We start from the raw sequence: 20,748 nt of genomic DNA, 5'->3' as shown, positions 1-20,748 counted from the left end.
TCTCAGCTTGAAAAAGTTTTCAGACCTGCCGCGCGGAGGGCGGCTGCCTGCCGCTGTGTGTACTGTGTCGAATCTGCCGCTGTAGCCCATGCGTCCCCACGAATGACTGTATGCGATACGGGACACAGACTTTTAGTTTTCAACCAGTAAGAGATGCTACTGAAGGTACAGAGGAATGAATGGTAAAGAGAGAATGGACCGACGGCAGACGCGACCGCACCGGATGGCTCGGGACCCTCCCTTTCCCATGGCTCGGCAGAACAGTCTTCAGATCGCCCCCCCCCCCCCCCCGCCCGCCCATCTCCAACGGACCGCATCACAGAGTTCCCCCCCCCGCGAGTCTTCAATGGCTTGGGGGCTGAGGGAGATGCTGAGGGGATCGGTAGGGTGGGAAGAATTTGTGGGTTTCCTTGAGTCGTTTTCAGAGTTTAGTCAATTTTCGTTTGTATGGCTACAGGGGGATTAGCAATTCAATAGCTCACAGCTTAGCCTGTGTTTGTTTGTTTTTTTTTTTTCTCTCTCTGTCTTGAAGAGTCTGAGAGGACAGACGGCAGTTTGGACATTTTCAGAGTAGATTTCATATTGTGTAATAAGGATTGATAGTGGGAGAGGGAAGGACGGAAACAGCGAGTGGTGGCTGACCTGAAACAGATGGGGGTTGGGCAAGATGGAGGGCCAAGGACAAAAGCAGCGCTGCAGCTGCTGGCCTCCTCCCCCTCCTCCCCCCCTGCTTGCCACCTGTGGAGGGCCCGCGGGGCCCCGTTCCCCCCCCCCCCCCGGCCCGTTGTTTCTTTTACTGATTTTTTTTTTCTGCCGGAGTTATCTCCTCTTACGGATTTTGTTTTCCCCTGCTAGGAGGCAGCGAAGCCTCGGAATTGTTTTGACAATGCCAGATGTGAGGAGAGAGCTCTTCACTGGGAGACTGATTGGATACTGGAATGGGCTGCCCAGGGAGGTGGTAGAATCGCATTCCCCGGTGCCCTGGAGCTGTTCAAGGCAGCATCGGACGTGGCACTTGGTGCCACAATCTAGCATTGAGCCCCGTGGTATAGGGTTGGACTTCGTGATCTATGAGCTCTCTTCCAACCTTGATGGTGCTGTGATACTGTGATACTGAAGACAGATGTCAGAAAGTTTATGGAAATGATAGCAAGAATGACGAGGATGACTTAGGACCATTTTTACCCCTGTTACAGGCACGGACACGCACAGATGTATTTTTTAGCCACCTGATAATGACGGTTTGCACTCGAAATGATAGCTAGTAGTTCCTGGCTGGGGTATTTACCATCGCCTTACTGGTTAATTCCTTCTACAGACTACGCAGCAATGACTTTTGCCCCCCTGCTCAGTGGCAAAAAGAAAAAGAGGGAGATTGCTAGGACATAGCAGAGATGCCAGTGCCACTGACCATGGGTGGAAACTTATACAGACACGGAAGGCACCAGGCAGGACAGACTAGCACACTTATTACTAAGAACTCAGATGCATTGCCTCTCACAGCGAAGGGTATAGGCACTGAAATCTACATTGCAAGTCACTAACCAGACTCTGGACTAGGAGCAGGGAATGATAGAGCTTGTAGGCTAATGCCAGTCAGCTCCTTCCTCCAATAACAGATAAAGACAGGACTAGTATAGAAGTTTACTGGAACAGCTGCTAATTGCATGAACTGAGTCTTGTGACAATTCTGATTTTTCTTTTTCTGAGAATACCATGGGATTGTTATCTTCTTGGATTTTCTTTGCTTTTTCTTGAATTTCCTATAGCTGATAGATTTTTAGAGTAAGATAAGTTAAGACTAAGGGTTTGTAGTTTTGGGAACTTAGGACATAAGGATGTTATGGGATGTTTTTCTTGGATATATTTAGGCATTATTGAAAAGGGGAATATGGGTTAGAGGACAGTAGGATAGCAGAAGAAATCTTTTCTTTTCTCGAGATTTTTCTAATCACAGCATACAGACCAGGCCAGTGGATCTGCTAGCCTAGGCAATGGATATGTCTGCATTTGTTCTTGTATCTGCTTGTGTTTGACCACTTATCTTCACAGGCCTTGATGAAGACCAACCTGATTATGACCAACCTGTTTTTTCCTAAAGTGAGCAGAAGTCTTGCTCAGATGGCAGAACTGTGAAAGGACTTGAAAGAAGCACTGACATGATGATTGTATTTGTATGGATCTTTAAGGTTTGGACCACAGCTAACGAATTTGGGTATTTTTACAAGTTTTCAGTGATTGGGGTTTAATGGAATAGGTTCAGTTTAACAGCTTTGTAAAGGCCAAGGCCCACTCAACTTGGCATAAGATGGCAATGTGACTTTTGTCTCTTGCAAGGGCCCTGCAAGAGATAAAAAACACTGCCCTAAATTCTAAAAGCAGATGAAGAACTGTGGGAAAAGGCCTAAGTAGAATAGCCTGAAAGCAACATCTAGGGCATATCTTTGTATTGTATTTAGAGGTTAGCAGTTCTTAAGCACAATAGTCAGACACAGCTCATAGCTAAGGAGTGTAATGAGAACATGGAGTGAATCCAGAACTATGGGAGTCTGAGAAGAAATACTCGACAGCTGAATGATCTGCGAATCTGCAGCGTCGACTGCCACACAGAGCCAGTGAAGATGTGGCACATCTGCACTCTCCTGTGACTGTGATGTTCCTCTGGACTTTTGGGTTTTTGAACAAATGACTTACTGTCGCTTGCAGAAATAGCTTTTGGGATTGTTAGCTAAGCTTGGGTTGTTAGCTTGCCAGACTAATGCTACTGATGAAAGCTCTAACAGGTTTATTCCTTTTTGATTTTAGCACTGTTGATTTGTAGCTGCACCATTCACCCCTGTGTTAAACAGCCTATGTAAGTTGAAAGACCAGCCCAGGTTGCTCAAAAAGAAAAAGAGAGAATTGTTGGAGAAATTCTTGTTAGCAGAGCACACAAGAATTGATAAACAATGAGCAACCCATGCTGGGAATGTCCTTGAATCCATCTTGGGAGTTTAGATAGCAGGCACAGGGTAGCATCCCCCCACATGCAGCTGCAGGGGGTAGAGTGCAGCTGCAGGTGGGCAGAGTTTAGCCAGCCCCAGAAGCTGACCCTCAGATTGTTATGGTATGCTGACCTATTGATGCCTTACAAGTAACTCTGGACCCTCTGACTGTAACCAATCTTGGTGGAGCATGCCTCTTGCTAGAAGTGCATATAAGTCATTGTATCATGGAAATAAAGTGGATTTGACCATCTAACCATATTGGTGAACAAAGAGTCATCTTCCCATAGCGCTCCACCGAACGTGTTTTCCGACAGGTGACCAAGAAGTGGAACCATTGAGCAGGGAATTAAGCTTCTGAAGGAGTTTGCTGAGAAAGAAGTGCTCTATGGAGATCATGGCACACATGAGCCTGATGACATTCCTCTTGGAACAGGTCTCATGAAGAACTTAAAACCATTTGCAATCTGGTAAAGGATACCATTCCTGCATCATCTGAATGGGTGCATGTTTCTGCCATCAGGAACAGACACCCACCTCCTGCAAGGCAATTCCAGCCCAGGAGGAGACAAATTCCACCCAGACAGCAGCAATCACGTGTGTCACTGTGGGTAATTCTGCGTGACACATACGGTGAGAACATGAACAAGTGGGATGGTAAACCTACTTCAGCTCTTTCAAAGAGAGTCAGAGAACTGCAGAGTGCCAGAAACAGAGGCAACAATGCCAGAAAAGTAGCTGTCACTTCTTCAGCTCCCCAGAGCAACGGCAATTTCTGTCACAACAACACCAATCACTGTGTACACCCTACATGCCATGTTCAGCATTAGGGGTGCCCTGCCTCCAGCCAGGAGGAGGAAAGGGATAGTGGAGAGAACCGAATCTATTGGAATGTATTCATTAGGTGGCCTGGCAGTTCAAAAGTTTGGAAATACAGGGCTTTAGTTGACACAGGAGCTCAGTGTATTTTGTTGCCATCCAATTGCAAAGGGACAGAGTCCATATCTATTTTTAGAATCACTGGTGGATCTCAAGAGTTAACCAAGTTCCAGGCTGAGATCAGTTTAACTGGTCAAGAGTGGAAGACACATACTATTGTAACTGGTCCTGATGTGCCTTGCATTCTGGGAATTGACTTTTTGAGACAAGGTTGTTTCAAAGATCCTAAGGGTCACAAATGGGCTTTTGGAAGAGCATCTGTAGAGATTAAGGATGGTAACTGGAAATTGTCCATTAGACCTGAACTTTCAGATGAATCTGCAGTTGTGGGACATCATGACATAGACGACCTGGAAATGCCAATTGCATCTCAATCTGTGCACCACAGGCAGTACAGAACTAACTGTGACTCTTTGTTGCCCATTCATCAGCTGATTCGTCAACTGGAGAGTCAGGCTGTCATCGAGAAAGCTCATTCACCTTTCAGCAGTCCCATCTGGCCTGTGCGGAAACCTAAGTGAGACGGGAGGCTGACAGTTGATTTTCATGCCCTCAACGAGGTGACGTCACCCATGAGCACAGCTGTGCCAGACATGCTGGAACTCCAGTACGAGCTGGAATCGAAGGAGGCTAAATGGTATGCAACAATAGACATTGCTAATGCTTTCTTCTCTATTCCCATAGCAAAGGAGTGCAGGCCTCAGTTTGCATTCACCTGGAGAGGAATCCAGTACCAGTTCAATCGTTTGCCTCAGGGGTGGAAACACAGCTCAACCATCTGTCACTCAGTCATCCACAATGCACTGGAGAAAGGTAAAGCTCCAGAGCACATCCAGTACATCGACGACATCATTGTGTGGGGCCAAACTGCTGAGGAAGTCCTTGAGAAAGGTAACAAAATCATTGACATTCTGCTGCAAGCAGGTTTTGCCATTAAGAGAGACAAGGTCAAAGGACCTGCCAGAGAAATTCAGTTTCTGGGAGTGTGATGGCAGGATGGTCGCCGTCACATTTCTCAGGATGTGATCAACAAAGTCTCCACCATGGCAGTTCCCACCAATAAGAAGGAGATTCTCTCTTTCTTGGGTGCAGTGGGATTTGAGTGACTACACATTCCTGGTTTCAGTCAGATTGTCAAACCTCTGCACGATGTGACTCATAAGAGAAACGATTTCGAGTAGGGACCTGAACACCAAGCAGCCTTTGATCAGATCAAGCAAGAAGGAGTCCATGCAGTGGGCTTGGGACCTGTGAGATCTGGTCCGGACATTAAAAACATTCTGTACACGGCTGCCAGTGACAATGTCCAACTTGGAGCCTTTGGCAGAGAGCTCCAAATGAGACACGTGGTCGTGCGCTTGGTTTCTGGGGTCGTAGCTACAGAGGTTCAGAGGCAAATTATACCCCAACAGAGAAAGTGATACTAGCAGCCTATGGAGGAGCGAAAGCAGCTTCTGAAGTGATTGGAACTGAGTCACAATTGCTTTTACCTCCTAGACTGCCAGTTCTAAACTGGATGTTCAAGGGCAAAGGTTCATCACCACATCATGTCACAGATGCAACTTGGTCTAAATGGATGGCTTTGATAACCCAACGAGCATGAATGGGGAATCTTGACTGACCTGGTCTGGTGGAGGTGATCACCAACTGGCTGGAAGGCACAGACTGTACCAAACCTCCAGAGGAGAAAATAACCTGTGCTGAAGAAGCTCCTCCCTATGGTGATCTCTCTGATCAGGAAAAGAACTATGCTTTGTTCACAGATGGTTCCTGTCGTCTTGTTGGGAACAAGCGAATATGGAAGTCAGCAGTTTGGAGTCCAACCAGGAGAGTTACCGAAGCGAGAGATGGAGAAGGAGAATCCAGTCAGTTCGCTGAGGTAAAAGCTGTTCAACTTGCTCTTGATGTGGCTGAACGTGAGAATTGGCCTATCCTCTACCACTACACCGACTCGTGGATGGTTGCCAATGCTCTATGGGGTTGGCTAAAAGACTGGAAGAAGCATGGTTGGCAGAGGAAAGGAAAACCTATTTCGTGTGCTGATCTATGGCAGGACATTGATGCACGGCTGGAGAGAACTCCAGTGAAGGTGCGGCACATAGACGCACACATGCCCAAGAGCAGAGCTACTGAGGAACACCAACACAACCAGCAGGCAGACCAAGCTGCTAAAATTGCTCAAGTTGATACCAACTCTGATCTTGACCTTGATTGGAAACACCGAGGTGAACTGTTCTTAGCTCGGTGGGCCCATGATTCATCTGGACATTAAGGCAGAGATGCAACATACCGATGGGCTCGCGATAGGTCAATTGACTTGTCCATGGACGCTATCACCCAAGTCATCTATGACTGTGACATTTGTGCTGCTATTAAGCAGGCTAAGCAAATCCAGCCCTTATGGCATGGTGAGAGATGGTCAAAGTACAAGTATGGTGAAGCCTGGCAGATTGACTACATCACCTTACCTCGATCTCGTTCTGGCAAGCAGTATGTGCTAACAATGGTAGAGGCCAGCACCGGATGGCTGGAAACCTATCCAGTTCCACATGCTACTGCACGTAACACCATTCTTGGCTTGGAGAGACAGATCATGTGGAGACATGGAACTCCAGAGGGAGTCGAGTCAGACAATGGCACTCATTTCCAGAACAATCTTGTGAAAAACTGGGCCAAAGAGCATGGTATTGAATGGATCTATCACATACCCTACTATGCACCAGCTTCAGGGAAGATTGAGTGCTACAACGGTTTGCTGAAAACCACCCTAAAAGCCATGCGGGGTGGAACTCTGAAAAACTGGGACAAACATTTAGCACAAGCTACCTGGTTGGTAAATAGTAGAGGTTCAGTAAACAGAGCAGGACCTGCACAATCAGACTTGGTCCAAACAGTAGACGGTGATAAAGTTCCTGTTGTAGGTGAAAAGAATCTGTTAGGGAAAACTGTTTGGGTATTTTCTCCTTCGGGCGAAGGGAAACCTGTCCGAGGGGTGGTGTCTCCTGAAGGTCCTGGTTTCACCTGCTGGGTAATGCAGGAGAATGGTGAAATCCAGTGTGTGCCACAGAGAAATCTAACCTTAGCTGAGAGAGATTAAATTCAGAGTGTATAATACAAGCTGTTAGGAGTTGTCTGTTCTAGGTACCATCGGCGTCCAACACTGAAAGAGTCTACAGTATGTGAGCACAAACCCAAAGTCACCTGAGAGTCTCTGTTCTCATCTCACCTGTGAGGAGACAAACTGTTCTGAGCTTCTGAATCACCTGCATCTCAGATAGCCGGAATGAAGTGTGATCTGAACTTGTAATATCCATTAGTGTAAATATTGCTTTCGATCAGATAGCTCTTAGCAATACTCTGAATGAAGTACACAGGGGTGGATTGTGCTAGTTTGAAGCAGGCTAGAACATTTTGGTGAGAAGAACTAGATCATAGGCTGTGAAAGGAAAACAATGGTGATGTCTCCTTCTCTCAGAGTCTTGCTGAACAAGAAGAAAGTAAACAGTAGATAACACTCTGGCCATTTTGTCTTCTTTCTTGGGCTGGGCTTTGACTGAGCTGCATCTCCCTAACCTCACCTTCCACTCACCTTTACTTCTTAACCTCTTGGCTGAACCTCTCTTCTTCCTTGGGACTGGGGTAAGGTTGAGAGTGGCAGGGGAAAGGTGAGGGGTGGTTGAGAGCCCCTCCTAGGGACTCAGGTTTCTGGGAGGGGAGCTGTGTTTTGTATTACTTTTACCTTGTATATTTCTGTATATAATTGTATATACTGTAAATATCTGCTTGTACATTGTGCTGCTGTAAATAAATAGCTTCATTTAAATTCCCAGAGCCGGCTGAGTCTAGTTGGGTACTTCTAAAGTGTGTGGGGGCGGGATAACACCCAAACCATCACATTCATGTTCTCACCGTATTGGTCACGCACAATTATCCGCAGTGACACACGATTGCTGACGACTAGGTGGAATTTGTCTCCTCCTGGGCTGGAATTGTCTTGCAGGAGGTGGGTGTCTGTTCCTGATGGCAGAAATGTGTACCCATTCAGATGATGCAGGAATGGCATCCTTTACCAGATTGGCAATGTTTTTAAGATCCTCCTTCAGTTCTTTCATGCCATCTTCAATACCTTCCTTGATGCTATCTTTCATTTTATTCTTTCTCTCTTTCATCTCTGTAGTCATAGTTTGTACGGCAGAGACTAGGGCAGAACGCGATAAGCTGTCCTCTACCTGCCTGAGCTGGTCAGTGAACTCACCAACAGTGAAAGACCTTCCATTATCACTCCTTGATAGAAACTTGCTAGCCAAGATATTAGCATAGGATGAAGGAGCAAGCTTAATAAGCTTCTTCATGAGACCTGTTCCAAGAGGAATGTCATCAGGCTCATGTGCACCTCCTTCACAGCAAACTCCTTCAGAAGCTTAATTCCCTGCTCAATGGTGTTCCACTTCTTGGCAGCCCATGGCAGATCATCTCGGGAAGGATATCTCATAGCCACAGCCAACAGGAGGTGGGTCCACAAGCTAACCTTACCAAGAGAACTTGCCAGGTATATGTCCACTCCACGCTCCTTAGTGAGTGGTCCTAACTGCTTGGCAGACTTGTCCCCTACCTCTAGGGCATTGGCACCAATAGTACGACATCTCATCAGCCAGCTTAGGATTGGCTCTCCTGATTCCCTTGAGTATTCCTTTCTAATTTCCCTGACCTCTCTGAGGGGATCACCAGAATCTTGGATGTTATCCTTCTCCTCTTCCTCTTGTTGATCTGGTTGTCCCTGGCCTAGAAACAGAACTTTCCTAAGAGCATTCTTAAACTCATCAGAACCATCCTCTTTCTTGGCAGCCAACCTCACAGTGCTCCTCATCAGAGTACTGGGAAATGAGTATGTTTGCCAAATCACGAAGATAGTATGCCTCCTCTTCCTCCTCTTGCTCACCAGAGGTCCCCTTTCTTATGTCCTCTTTTGAATCACACTTTCTCAAATATGGTGTCTTTGCTTTCGCCTTAGCAGGCGCCAAGATGGCCTGAGCTGCCACAGACTTTGACAAGTCTACTGGAGGGCTTGAATCACTGGGGGTCTGACCTGAGGCCTGTGAGTTCAGATCTGCCTTAGAGGTACAGTCCTTTTTGTTGTCTGCTGGCTGGGGATTCAAACTGGCTGAGTTAGTGTTATTAGTTGAGGGAACATCCTGGCTTTGATTATTTCCCTGTACTCCTGGGAATCCTGCCAATCCTGCCATGTTATCATTCCCACTAGGAACACTGGTGTTGCAGAATGGCTAAAGGAAAATGGACATGACTTAGAGGTGGGCAAGCAGGATGAGTATATGGAACTAAATTAAGGCTGGGCTAGGCCACACTGAAACAAAGGCCACATTGAAGAAACAAAGACATATTGAATAAACAAAGGCAGCATTTAATATAACTAGCTAGGGAGGCGCTGTCCTTGATGAGTCGGCGGACAACTCAAGCAGAGCAGGATACAGCTAACTCTGAATAAGATAAGAAGTAGTTTGCTGCTTGCAGCTGCACGTAGCAAGTAGGTGCACCATGCAAATAGGGTATTTAGAGATTCAGCCATTTAGCTTCTTACATGTATGCATATATTATCTGTAACACATATAAGCGCGCGGCTACTAAATAAAGTTGTCACTCGCTTTTGATCCACATTGGATTGTGCGGTGTCCTTGCATAGTGAGTTCAGCCCTTCTCCACGAGATCTGCCTCACCGCACACTGGCAGCTTTCCCAGAATCTGGAGAGGGAGGTGTAGTGGCTGTCCCAGAATCTTGGGAAGGTGGTGTAATATTAGCTGTCCCATGCTATGCTCCTGAGTTATCTTTGTTTTGGTTTCTACTGGTACATTGTTTATCTTTGGTTTTGGGCACAGACAGCTTCCCGGTTCTTACAGGCATTGCACTCGAATTTTGCACACAGAATGTTAAAAGTATTATAAAATCAATAATTGTAAGAGCTAGGATCACACACACCAGAAATACCACAGCCCAATGTGTATAAAATTCTGAACAAGAATCAGCCTGACTTTTAGGTAAGATAACGCTCATCAGGGCTGTAGATAAAGCAGAAGTACTTCCACTTCATTGGTAGAAGAGATTTACCAATATCATTGGTAAATACCCCTTAATGTTACTGGTAAAACTTTCAGGGACATTAAAACCAGCATACCAAAGAATGAAATCCCCCCAAGTCCAGAAAATGGTTGTGAGTTTAGCTTTGACCTTCTTAAAAATTACATTAAGCGAGAAATAACCAATTTGGGCATTGATTGAATTATACACAAGAAAACAGGCCACACATTAGCCCCCAGTAAGTAAAATAGCTGCTTCATTAGATTCATTCTGATTCCCAGAGTTAATTATCAATCACTCAAAATGAATTTGCCCCTCGTTGGAGTGCCAAAGAAAAAAATGTGATGGTTTGGGTGTTACCCGCCCCCCCTCACTTTAGAAATCACCCAGATTAGACTCAGCTGGCTCTGGAAATATGAATGAAGCTTTTATTTACAGCTGGCACAACATACAAGCAGATAGTTACAGTATATACAGTTACAGACAGAAATATACAAGGTAAAAAGGTAATACAGAAACACCACTCCCCTCCCAGAAACCTGAGTCCCCCAGGAGGGGCTCTCAACCACCTCTACACATTCCCCCTATCCCTCTCAACCTTACCCCAGTCCCAAGGAAGAACAGAGGTTCGGCCAAGAGGTTAAGAAGCAAAATGGGTGTGTTAGAGAGATGCAGCTCAGTCAGCAGCCCAAGCGAGAGTGAGAGAAAAAATGGCCAGAGTGTTACCTAATGTTTTTCTTTCTTCTTCCCGTACATCTCAGCGAGACTGTGAGAGAAGTAGACATCACCACTGTTTTCCTTTCACAGCCTGTAATCTAGTTCTTCTCACCAAAACATTCTAGCTAGCTTCAAACTAGCACACTTAACCTAATATGGTCAAATTGGGTAGCTGCCATTCTGATTGGCTATTCTGTGTCCAAAGGCCTATTAGTCTCCAGCTACACTGATAAAAAGAGATTGCCAGGTAAACATGATGTGCTCTGTCATTGTATTCGTGCCTGCTGTTGCCTGCTGCTATTGCTCCCTGCTCCTGGCAGTGTACTGCCTTAGTGCCTTATTGCATCTTGCTACGCGATGCTAAGCTACAAGCCAGCTCTGCCACAAAGTAACAAACACTGAGGCTCTGAGTTTGTTTGCCTGGGATCTACACTGCCTCGAGTTTACCCGGAAAAGGCTTTACACACTTCCACGTGAGCAGCCTGCATAGCCAGTGTGACATCGTGCTAAGAATGCCCATCACAAGACATCCTGCCTACACCAGAAAGGCTCCTGCCAAGACAGGAAGTCCTGGCAATACACAGATCATCCAGAGAAGCCTGGATAAGGTCAGAGATTGTCTGCCTCCCTTCCCCAGCCTGGGAAGAATCAGAAGTCTCAGCAGTTGACAAGACAGTAACAGAATTCCCTGAAAGCATTTGGGCACTCTCTGAAGCTTTAGGTGTGAGCACATCAATGGTCTGCTTAACCAAGTGCCTGGACTGAAGGGTGAAGTGGAAAGGCTAAAGGCTATAAGAGAACGTGAAAGGCAGTTGGATTTATGGCACCATGCTCTGCAGACCCCCTTAGCAGAGGGAGGTGACCCAAGAAACAAGGGAGAATGGACACAGGTGCCTGACAGAAGGGGCAAGGGAAACCACTTCCAGCCCCCCTCACCTCCTCAGTTGCCCTTGCACAACAGATATAGGGCACTAGAGGTTGAGGGTGAGGTGGTTTTGGAGGAAGAAGCACCACTCTCTGAGGGGTTGACTAAAGTAAATAAGTTGACTCCATCACATCAGAACTTGTACCCAAAAGACAAAAGAGGAAGGTAATTGTTATTGGTGATTCTCTTCTGAAGGGAACAGAGGACCCCATATGCCAACCCGACCCCTCCCACAGGGAAGTCTGCTGCCTCCCCAGGGCCCATGTCAGGGATGCTACCAGAAGGTTGCCTGCTGTAGTGCAGCCCTCTGATTACTACCCCCTGTTGGTTAAAACAGGTGGGAAATGATGAGATTGATACCAGAGGTCTAAAAGCAACCAAAAGGGACTTTAAGGCACTGGGAAAAGCAGTTGAGGGATCAGGGGCACAGGTAATCTTTTCATCTGTACCCTTAGTCACAGGCTGGAACGCTGAGAGGAATAGGAAATCATCCCTGATTAACAACTGGCTCAGAGGCTGGTGCCACCAACACAATTTTGGGTTCTTTGGTCTCAGGGAACTTTATATGGCCCCAGGTCTGCAAACAACAGATGAGGTACAACTGTCTCAGAGGGGAAGAAAGATTCTGGCACATGAGCAGGCAGGGCTTGTTGAAAGGGATTTAAACTAGGCTGAAAGGGGCAGGGGGTCAAACACAACAGTACTAGAGACAAACCAAAGGAGGCTGAGGGTGGTAGGCCAGAGACAGGGGTAAAACCACCAGCCCAGCTGAAGTGTGTGTACACCAGTGCACACAGTAGGGGTAACAAACAAGAGGAGCTGGGAGCCTTGGTTCAAGGGAAAACTACGATGTCATCATCCCAGAAATGTGGTGGGATGACTCACACAAATGGAGTGCTCTAATCAATGGCTACAGACTCTACAGGAGAGACAGGTGAGGAAGAAAGGGTGCAGGAGTGGCCCTATATATTAGGGGGACTCTGGACATCATGGAAGTAGAGATTAAGGATGATCAGGTAGAGTCCCTCTAGGTAAGAATTAGGGGGAAAGCCAACAAGGCTGACATCCTGGTTGGAGTCTGTTATTACCCAGCCAGGAAGAAGAGGTTGATTTATTATTCTTTAAGCAGCTGGAGGCTGCCTCAAGATCACCTGCCCTTGTTCTTGTGGGCAACTTTAACCTGCCAGACATCTGCTGGGACTTTAACACTGCAGAGAAGAGGCAGCCTAGAAGGTTCCTAGTGTGTGTGGAGTGCAACTCCTTAGCTGTTATGTGAGCCTACCAGGGGTGCAGCCCTGCTTGACCTGCTGCTCACAAATAGAGGCTGGTAGGAGATGTGGTGGTCGGAGGCTGCCTGGGGTCCAGTGAAATTACAGAGTTTTCAACTGTAAAGGGCTAAGCCTCCTGAGGGAGTGGTCTTGACCCTGACCACAGGTCCTTCTGACTCCTCCTCAGGAATGGGCCCCCCAGGGACTCCAGGTGTAGTGGTTAACCCACTCCCACTTCCTGCCTAACCCCCTATAAACACAGAAGAACAGCCTGTTTCATTTGCCCTGCCTCCCTGCCTAACAGCACCATCTTCCTGTTCCTGCTACTCTGTTTTACCACGTGGCCATCAGTGCATGAGGTGGAAAAGCCATCGGCAGCAATCTGCTTGTATATATATATTTTGTATCTTGTTTTCCCTGCCCTACACCTTCTTTGTAACTCCCCTACCTCAAATACCTTTTGTTTATTGTTAAAGTTTTCTCTTCAAACTTCCAATCAAAGTGGGACTATTTACTTGGGTGTGTTTTACCTTTTCCTCTCTACATCTAATTCCCTTTCTTTGAAAAAGGAAGGGAAGAGGGAAAGGCATCCTATAAATTGTTATTGGCTCTATTACCTACATTTGAGTCTCTGGGAAATTTAAACTAGAACTGAGACACCAACACATGGTGAAACCAGGAGGGGCATCAACATAACCTCCACACTGGACTTCCAAAGGGCAGACTTTGGCTTAGTTAAGGAACTAACTTGGAAAGTTCCTCGGGAAACAGCCCTTAAAAAAAAAGAGGTCCAGAAAGGCAGGACCTGCTTCAAGAAAGAACTCCTGAAGGTGCAGGAGCAGCTGTGCCATTGTGCCGGAAGATGAGCCCATGAGGGAGGCAGCCAGACTGGATGGGCAAGGAGCTGCTAAAGGAATTAAGGGGGAAAAGGAGGGGGTATCACCTTTGGGAAAAGGGAGGTATCCCAGGAAGAGTTCAAGGATGTTGCTAGGTCTTGTAGGAAAAAAATGAGAGAGGCAAAAGCCCATTTAGAGCTTAGGCTGCCACTGCTGGTTAGAGAATAAACAATGTTTCTGTAAGTACATTAACGGCAAGGGAAGGGGCAAGGACAAGCTCCAGTCCTTATCAGATGGAGAGGGGAACAGAGTAATAAAACATGAAGAAAAGGCAGAGGTGCTTAACATCTTCTTTGCCTCAATCTTCAATAGTGGGACAGGTTGTCTCCAGGACAACTGGCCTCCTGTGCTGGCAGATGGAGCCAGGGACCAGTAGAGTCCCCCTGTAACCCAGGAGGAAGCAGTAAGGGACCTGCTGAGCCACTTGGATCCTCACAAGTCCATGGGACCATGCTGAGAGCGCTGGCAGCTGAGCTGGCCAAGCTCTCCATCATTTATCAACAGTCCTGGCTTACTGGAGAGGTCCCCAAAGACTGGAAGCTGCCAATGTGATCCCACCCACAAGAAGGGCCAGAAGGAGGAACCAGGAAATTACAGACCTGTGGATGGAGTCTACCTTGACTTCAGCAAAGCCTTTGACACCATCTGCCACAACAAGCTCCTGGCACAGCTGGCAGCTCCTGGCTTGGACAGATTCACTGTGATGTGGGTCAAGAACTGGCTGGAGGGCTGGGCCCAGAGAGTGGTGGTGAATGGTGCCACATCCAGCTGGCAGCTGGCACCAGTGGTGTGCCCCAGGGATCAGTGCTGGGCCCAGTCCTACTTGATATCTTCATTAATGATCTGGAGCAGGGGATTGAGTCCAGCATCAGTAAATTTGTAGATGACACCAAGCTAGGAGCAGCTGTGGAGCTGTTGGAGGGCAGGCAGGAAAGCCCTGCAGAGGGACCATGCCAGGCTGGATGGGTGGGCAGAGGCCAACGGGATGAGAGTCAACAAGGCTAAGTGCAGGGTTTGACACTTTGGCCACAACAACCCCAAGCAGCGCTACAGGCTGGGGACAGAGTGGCTGAGAGCAGCCAGGCAGAGAGGGGCATGGGGGTGCTGGGAGAGAGGAGCTGAAGATGAGACAGCAGTGCCCAGGTGAGAAGGAGAGCCCTTGGTCTTGGGGCCAGAGGTGTGGAAGGGAACCCTGGAGCTGAGGCTGCTGCCCTGGGGAGGGCTCTGTGGGGCTGCCGAGGGAGGAGGCTGTGGGGCTCTGGGCGGGGGGGGGGGGGGCTGTGGGGTTGGGATCCCTTAGGGCTGAGGGCTGTGATCTGGATCCTTTGGGGCACATGGAGGGAAACCTGTGGCTGGGATTGGGATCCCCTGGGCTTGGGGGTGGGCTGGGGGTCTGCAGCACTGGGGCTCTGATGTGGCCTGAATGAGCTGGGCACACTGGGCAGGGCAAGGCAGGGCCACTCAGGCACCACAGGCCCCAGACATGTCCCCAGCTGTGCCCACAGCCAACAGCAGCTGCAGCAGGGCCGGGGCTGGAGCCTCCCCCTCCAGCCAGGACAGCAAAAGCCTCCAGGCCAGTGGGAGAAGCTGAGGCAGAAGCTGGCAGCACATACAGCCTGGGGGGGCTGGGAGGGTGTTTTGGCGGGGGCGGGGCTGTGGCTCTGGGGGGTTCTGACACCTCCTGAACCTCTCTGCCCAGCTCTGCAGAAGGCCCAGCACAAGGAGCAGGCACTGTGGGGCCAGGCCCAGGGGCTGAGCCAGGAGCACCCCTGGCTGCTGGCCCAGCACTGCCAGCTGCAGGCACTGGCACTGGGGGGGGCCTAAAGCCCTGAAGCCCTAAACAGCCTCCCCTGATCACCTGTGCCCCCCAGGCAATCCAAGCTGCTCCCCCCCGCCCCCAAGCAGGAACAGCTAAGGCAAAGCCAAAAATGCCCCCAGGAAAACCACAGCAGCAGCCTAAGACCTCCAAATGCCTCCCTGGCAGCCTCAGGTACCCCCTGGCACCCCAAAACTATCCCAAAGGAACCCAAAATGACCCCCAACACCCAGGAAGCAGGAAAGGACCCACCCCCAACAGACTCGGGACTGGGATGGCTCCAGAGGCATTCTGGGGGCAGGGCCCATGGCAGTGCCAGTTTGGACCCCTCCTGCCTAGGGGCACAGACAATGCAGGGGGCAGCAACATTCTGGGCCCCTCCTGCTCTGCCCTCTCCACACCTGGGGACTCCTCCATTGCCCCCAGTCTAGGGACCCCATGTCCTGGCCTCCTTTCAGCAGTCTCCTTTGTCCCCAAATGGGGGCTCCTGCCCATGAGGGCCCCCCCAGCCACGAGGACAGGCCAGGTTCTGAGGTGCCCTGCAGCCAGGCCAAGCTGAGTCCAGCTCCAAGCCGCTGCTGAACCCCCCTGGGCTCTGTATTGGAGCCCCCCAGCAAGGGCAGTGCTCAAGGAGGTGTCCTGCAGCTTGGGCAGGGCTGAAGGCAGCTGAGGAGAGGGGAGGGAAGGCAAAGAGAGGGCAGAGAGCAACCAGCAGGGAGCTCAGCACCATCCCAGGCTCCAGCAGCCTGCAGCAGGGCTCCCATCCAGGCTGCCAAGGTGCTGGGCACCCACTGGGCTGGGCTGGGGGTGCCACCACTGCCAGCTGGCAGTGCCCAGCTCCAGGCAGCCATGCAGCTCCAGGGCAGGAATTCTCCTGTCCCAGGCACTTGGATTCTTGCTTCCTACAGCCAGAAGGCACCAAACTGGTGGCTGCAGCCCGGAAGGCCAAGGGCAGCCTGGGCTGCACCCACAGCAGCGTGGGCAGAGCTGCAGAGAGGGGATCCTGCCCCTCTGCCCTGCCCTGCCCTGCCCTGGGGAGACAGAATCACAGAATCTCAGGGGCTGGAAGGGACCTCCGAAGCTCCTCCAGTCCAACCCCCTGCCAGAGAAGGATCACCTGGATCAGATCACACAGGAACACATACAGGCAGGTTTTTAATGGCTCCAGAGAGGGAGACTCCATATTCCCCCTGGGCAGTCTGTTCCGGGGTTCTGTCACCCTCACAGGGAAAAAAATCCTCTTGTTTACATTAAACATTTCCTATGCCTCAACTTCCACCATCACCTCTGTCCTGTCCCTGGGCATCACCCAGCAGAACCTGGCTTCAGCCTCCTGGCACTCACCCTGCACATAGTGACAACCATTGATGAGGTCACCTCTCAGGGTCCTCTTCTCCAAGCTCCCAGCCCCAGCTTCCTCAGGCTCTCCTCATGACAGAGATATTCCATTCCCTTCATCATCCTTGTAGTTCTGCCCTGGACTTTCTCCAGCAGTTCTGTGTCTTTCTGGAACTGGGGCCCCAGAACTGAACACAATACTCCAGATGTGGCCTCACCAGGGCAGAGCAGAGGGGCAGGAGAACCTCTCTCGACCTACTAACCACGGTGCTTCTAATACACCCCTGGATGGCTTTGCCCCTCCTGGCCCCCAGAGCACATTGCTGGCTCATGCTCAACCTCCCACCCACCAGGACCCCCAGATCCTTCTCCCCTCTGCTGCCTTCCAACAGCTCAGTCCCAACCGATCCTGATTTCTGGGGCTGCTCTTTCCCAGGTGCCAGACTCTGACCTTGTCCTGGTTCAATTTCATTCAGTTTCTCCCTGCCCAACTCTCAGCCTGTCCCAGCCTGGCTGAATGCCAGCACAGCCCTGCAGGCTCTCAGCCACTCCTCCCAGCTCTGTGCCACCAGCACACTGCTGGCAGTGCCTCTGTGCCCTCAGACAGGGCTCTGATGAATGAACAGAGTGAACAGAACTGGTCCCAGCACTGGCCCCTGAGGGGCTCCACTAGCTACAGGCCTCCAACCAGACTCCATCCCATTGACCACAGCTCTCTGGCTTCTTCCCTTCAACCAGTGCCCATCCCCCTCACCCACACCACACTGCCTCAGGTTAGCTGTGGGGGTGCTGTGGCAGACAGTGCCAAATGCCTTACTGAAACCAAGAGAAACCACACCCACTGCCCTGCCACCATCTGCCCCCTGGCGGTGTCCTCACCAAAGGCTGTCACTTCGGTCAGCCATGACTGCCCCTTGGTAACACCATGGTGGCTGCTCCAAATGACCCCCTGGGCCTTGAGATAGCTAAGGACAGGACCAGGAGGCTGCTGCAGCACTGCCACAGCCTGCCCAGGGAGGGGCCTGAGGCCCAGCCCTGCACACAGCCCAGGGCAGGCTGCACAGGGCCCTGAGCGCCCTGCTCTGCTGGCAGTGCCCCTGGGCCTCTGCCACCTGTGCCTTGGCCTCTGCAGCCCTGCCCCGATGGCAGCAGGGAGCTCCTGTACCTGCCAGCAGCTGGGGGCTGAGCCCAACCCCCACAGACCCCCAGGACTGCTGGCAGAGGGCTGGGGGGTGCCCACCCTGGGCAGGATGGCAAAGGAGCAGCTCTGGGCAAATGCAGCCTGAAAAGAGCTGCAGGGACAGCTGGGATCAGAGCTGCCACCCACCATGGCCACCTCTCACCTGAAAACAACTGCAAGAAACCACTCCACAAGCTCTGGGGGCATTTGGGGGATCCAGAGACACCATCTTGGGGTGCCTAGGGGCAATTTTAAGGTGACAGGAGGGAAACTAAAGGATCCTGGGAAAAGATTTTGGGCTCCCAGGCTGCTATTTCACACTGCTTAGGGACCATTTTGGAGTCCTGAACTCCACTGAGGTGTCCTGGGGCAACATTTTGAATGCCAGGACCTATTCTGGAGTAATCCAGAGCCTTTTTGCTCTGCAGCAGTTTTAGGCCCAGTTTTAGCTCCCATTGAAAAAGTGTCCTGGAAGTAACTGAGAGTCTCCCAAAACCAGGGAAGTCCTCCTCATGGGGGCACCTGGAACCTGCTGGGAGCAGCACAGGGGGCAGGGGGCTGGGGGCAGCCTGCAGTGAGAGGGTCCCCAGACACAGGCAGGGGGCTGGGGGCAGCCTGCAGTGAGAGAGTCCCCAGACACAGGCAGGGGGCTGAGGGCACTCGAGGCAGTGCTGGCAGCACAGGGCTGGGCACACCACACCCCCACAGCAAGGCTCTGGCGGGCACAGAGGGCTCCGATGCCACCGCCCCCAGCACAGCCAAACCGCCCCACAGCTGCCACCGGCCCCAGGCGCTCCCAAGCTCGGGCTCGCCACGGCCACAGCACCCACGCCTGACACCCCCACCAAAGCCAGCCCACGGCCCACCCCGGGCTCCCCCCCCCGCCCGGCCCTCAGCCCAGCGCTGCCCTGCAGCACCGCAGCCGCCCGGCCCCTGCCGCCACCAAGTCTCCAAGCCCCCAGGGCTCGCCGCGGACACGAAGCCCCCACGGCAGCCTCTGCCGCAAGCCAGCCCCACGCTCACCGCCACCTCTCCTGCCCACACCAGCCCCCACGGCGCCGCTCCCACCTCAGCTCTGCCGCCAGCCCAGCAGGCAGCAGAGGGGCCAGGGCCAGGCACACAGCGTCAGGGCAGCCCCTGGGACACAAGAAAACTCAAGGGATGCTGGTAAAAAGGTCCCACAGAGCAGATGCTCATCTTGAGGGTGTCTCTCACAAAGTGTAACACATCAGACTCTGGGCAGATGTTTCTTTATAGCAACCAGTTGATAATCTGCAAACCTACACAAGGGCGACTGGAGGAGTGGCTGCAGCTAATCGCTGGAGATCTCTGATGAACAACCTGGTAAAGACCCAGGCCTGCAGTGACAAGAAGCAGGGAGATCCTGACACCAGCAGCAGAGAAGGGTCTGCTTGACCTGGGATGAGAAAGAGCCTGGAAGGAAGACTGCGTGGGATGTTGATCGCAGATAACCGTCCCAGACCACCTGGGCTGGAATTGTTGGAACTGGGGTGGAGAATGGCAAAATGCTTCTGGGAATGAACTCCAAGAAGTAATTGCCATAACCCTACCTCCTGTGATGAATATGCCTGCTCCTGAGACGTAAACTGTGCCTTGTGCCAGCGCGGGGTGCACAGGATGGATGGAGCCATCCTGCCTGCAGCCAGCGCTGGGATAAAACAGACCTGCTGCAGAGCTCTGCACGAGTGTTGGGGTTCATGCCGCAGGGCACCTGCAGCCCACCCGTGGGCTCCGCTCGCTCACACAGCAGCGGCCACAGGGCGCCTGCAGCTGCCCCGAGCAGCGACAGCGAGCGGCAGAGCGGCACCAGGAGCCCCCCACACGCCCACCCCTCACCGGCCCCACCCGCGCCCACACAGCCGCACACAGCCCTCCCACGGCACCGCACACCCCCACCCTGCACACCTCTGCCGGCCCCACCCGCACCCCACCCGCACAGCTCCCACACCGCCCCCAGCGCCACACACCCACACAGCTCCCCACGGCCTGCCCGCGGCCCCACGCAGCTCCCCACACTCACACCCCCCACACCCGCACACAGCCTCTCACAGCCCCAGCGCTGCCCACTCCCACCCTCACGCCCCTCACCCACACCACAGCCACACACAGCCTGCCCCACACCCACCCACTGCTGCCGCACAAACCTGCACCCACCCAGCGCACCCACACGCACCCACACGCACCCCACGCACCCCAACCCCACGCACCTGGCCCCGGAGCCCCACACGCCCCTCCCGGACCCAGCACACGACCCTCGGCCCCCGGGGGCTCCGCTCCCCCTCAGCCCCAGCGCTGCCCTCTCCCCACCTGGCACACGCGGGGGGCGCAGAGCGGAGGCCGAGGCAGAGCTCCGCGCACAGGACGGTGCCGAGCGCCGGCCCCGGCAGGCTCCTGCCGGCCTGGGGAGCTCAGAGCCTGCGGCGGAGGCCCCGGAACGGACCCCGCGGGCGGCAGAGGAGCGCGGGGCGGAGCGGAAGTCCCGCCCCCAGCCGGGCAGTCGCAGCCAATCAGCGCCGCCGTGACCGCCACCTCCCTCCCCCTTCCCGGCCCAGCCCTCCCCTCCTCCCGCCGCT

The 20,748-nt window shown here is 51.9% G+C and overlaps 1 protein-coding gene across 5 annotated transcripts in view; it reads right to left on the bottom strand.

Annotated features, from left to right (window-relative positions):
• LOC135174190 (oocyte zinc finger protein XlCOF6-like) overlaps positions 1–20,656 on the bottom strand; it is a 33,381-nt gene extending 12,725 nt beyond the window's left edge. For 2 of the 5 annotated variants that reach the window (XM_064141414.1, XM_064141415.1), the window contains exon 1: positions 20,483–20,656. The gene's annotated coding sequence lies outside the window, so the exon portion shown is untranslated. Of the gene's footprint in view, positions 1–19,388; positions 19,589–19,725; positions 19,853–20,482 lie in introns of those variants that run through there. The other 3 variants (XR_010301779.1, XR_010301780.1, XR_010301777.1) reach the window with 3 other exon arrangements.
• Positions 20,657–20,748: the final 92 nt, after the last annotated feature.

Source organism: Pogoniulus pusillus, unplaced genomic scaffold (assembly GCF_015220805.1).
Source record: "Pogoniulus pusillus isolate bPogPus1 unplaced genomic scaffold, bPogPus1.pri scaffold_50_arrow_ctg1, whole genome shotgun sequence".
Taxonomy (NCBI): domain Eukaryota; kingdom Metazoa; phylum Chordata; class Aves; order Piciformes; family Lybiidae; genus Pogoniulus; species Pogoniulus pusillus.
Note: the sequence above shows the minus strand (reverse complement) of the source record. Positions and strands in the feature narration are given on the sequence as shown.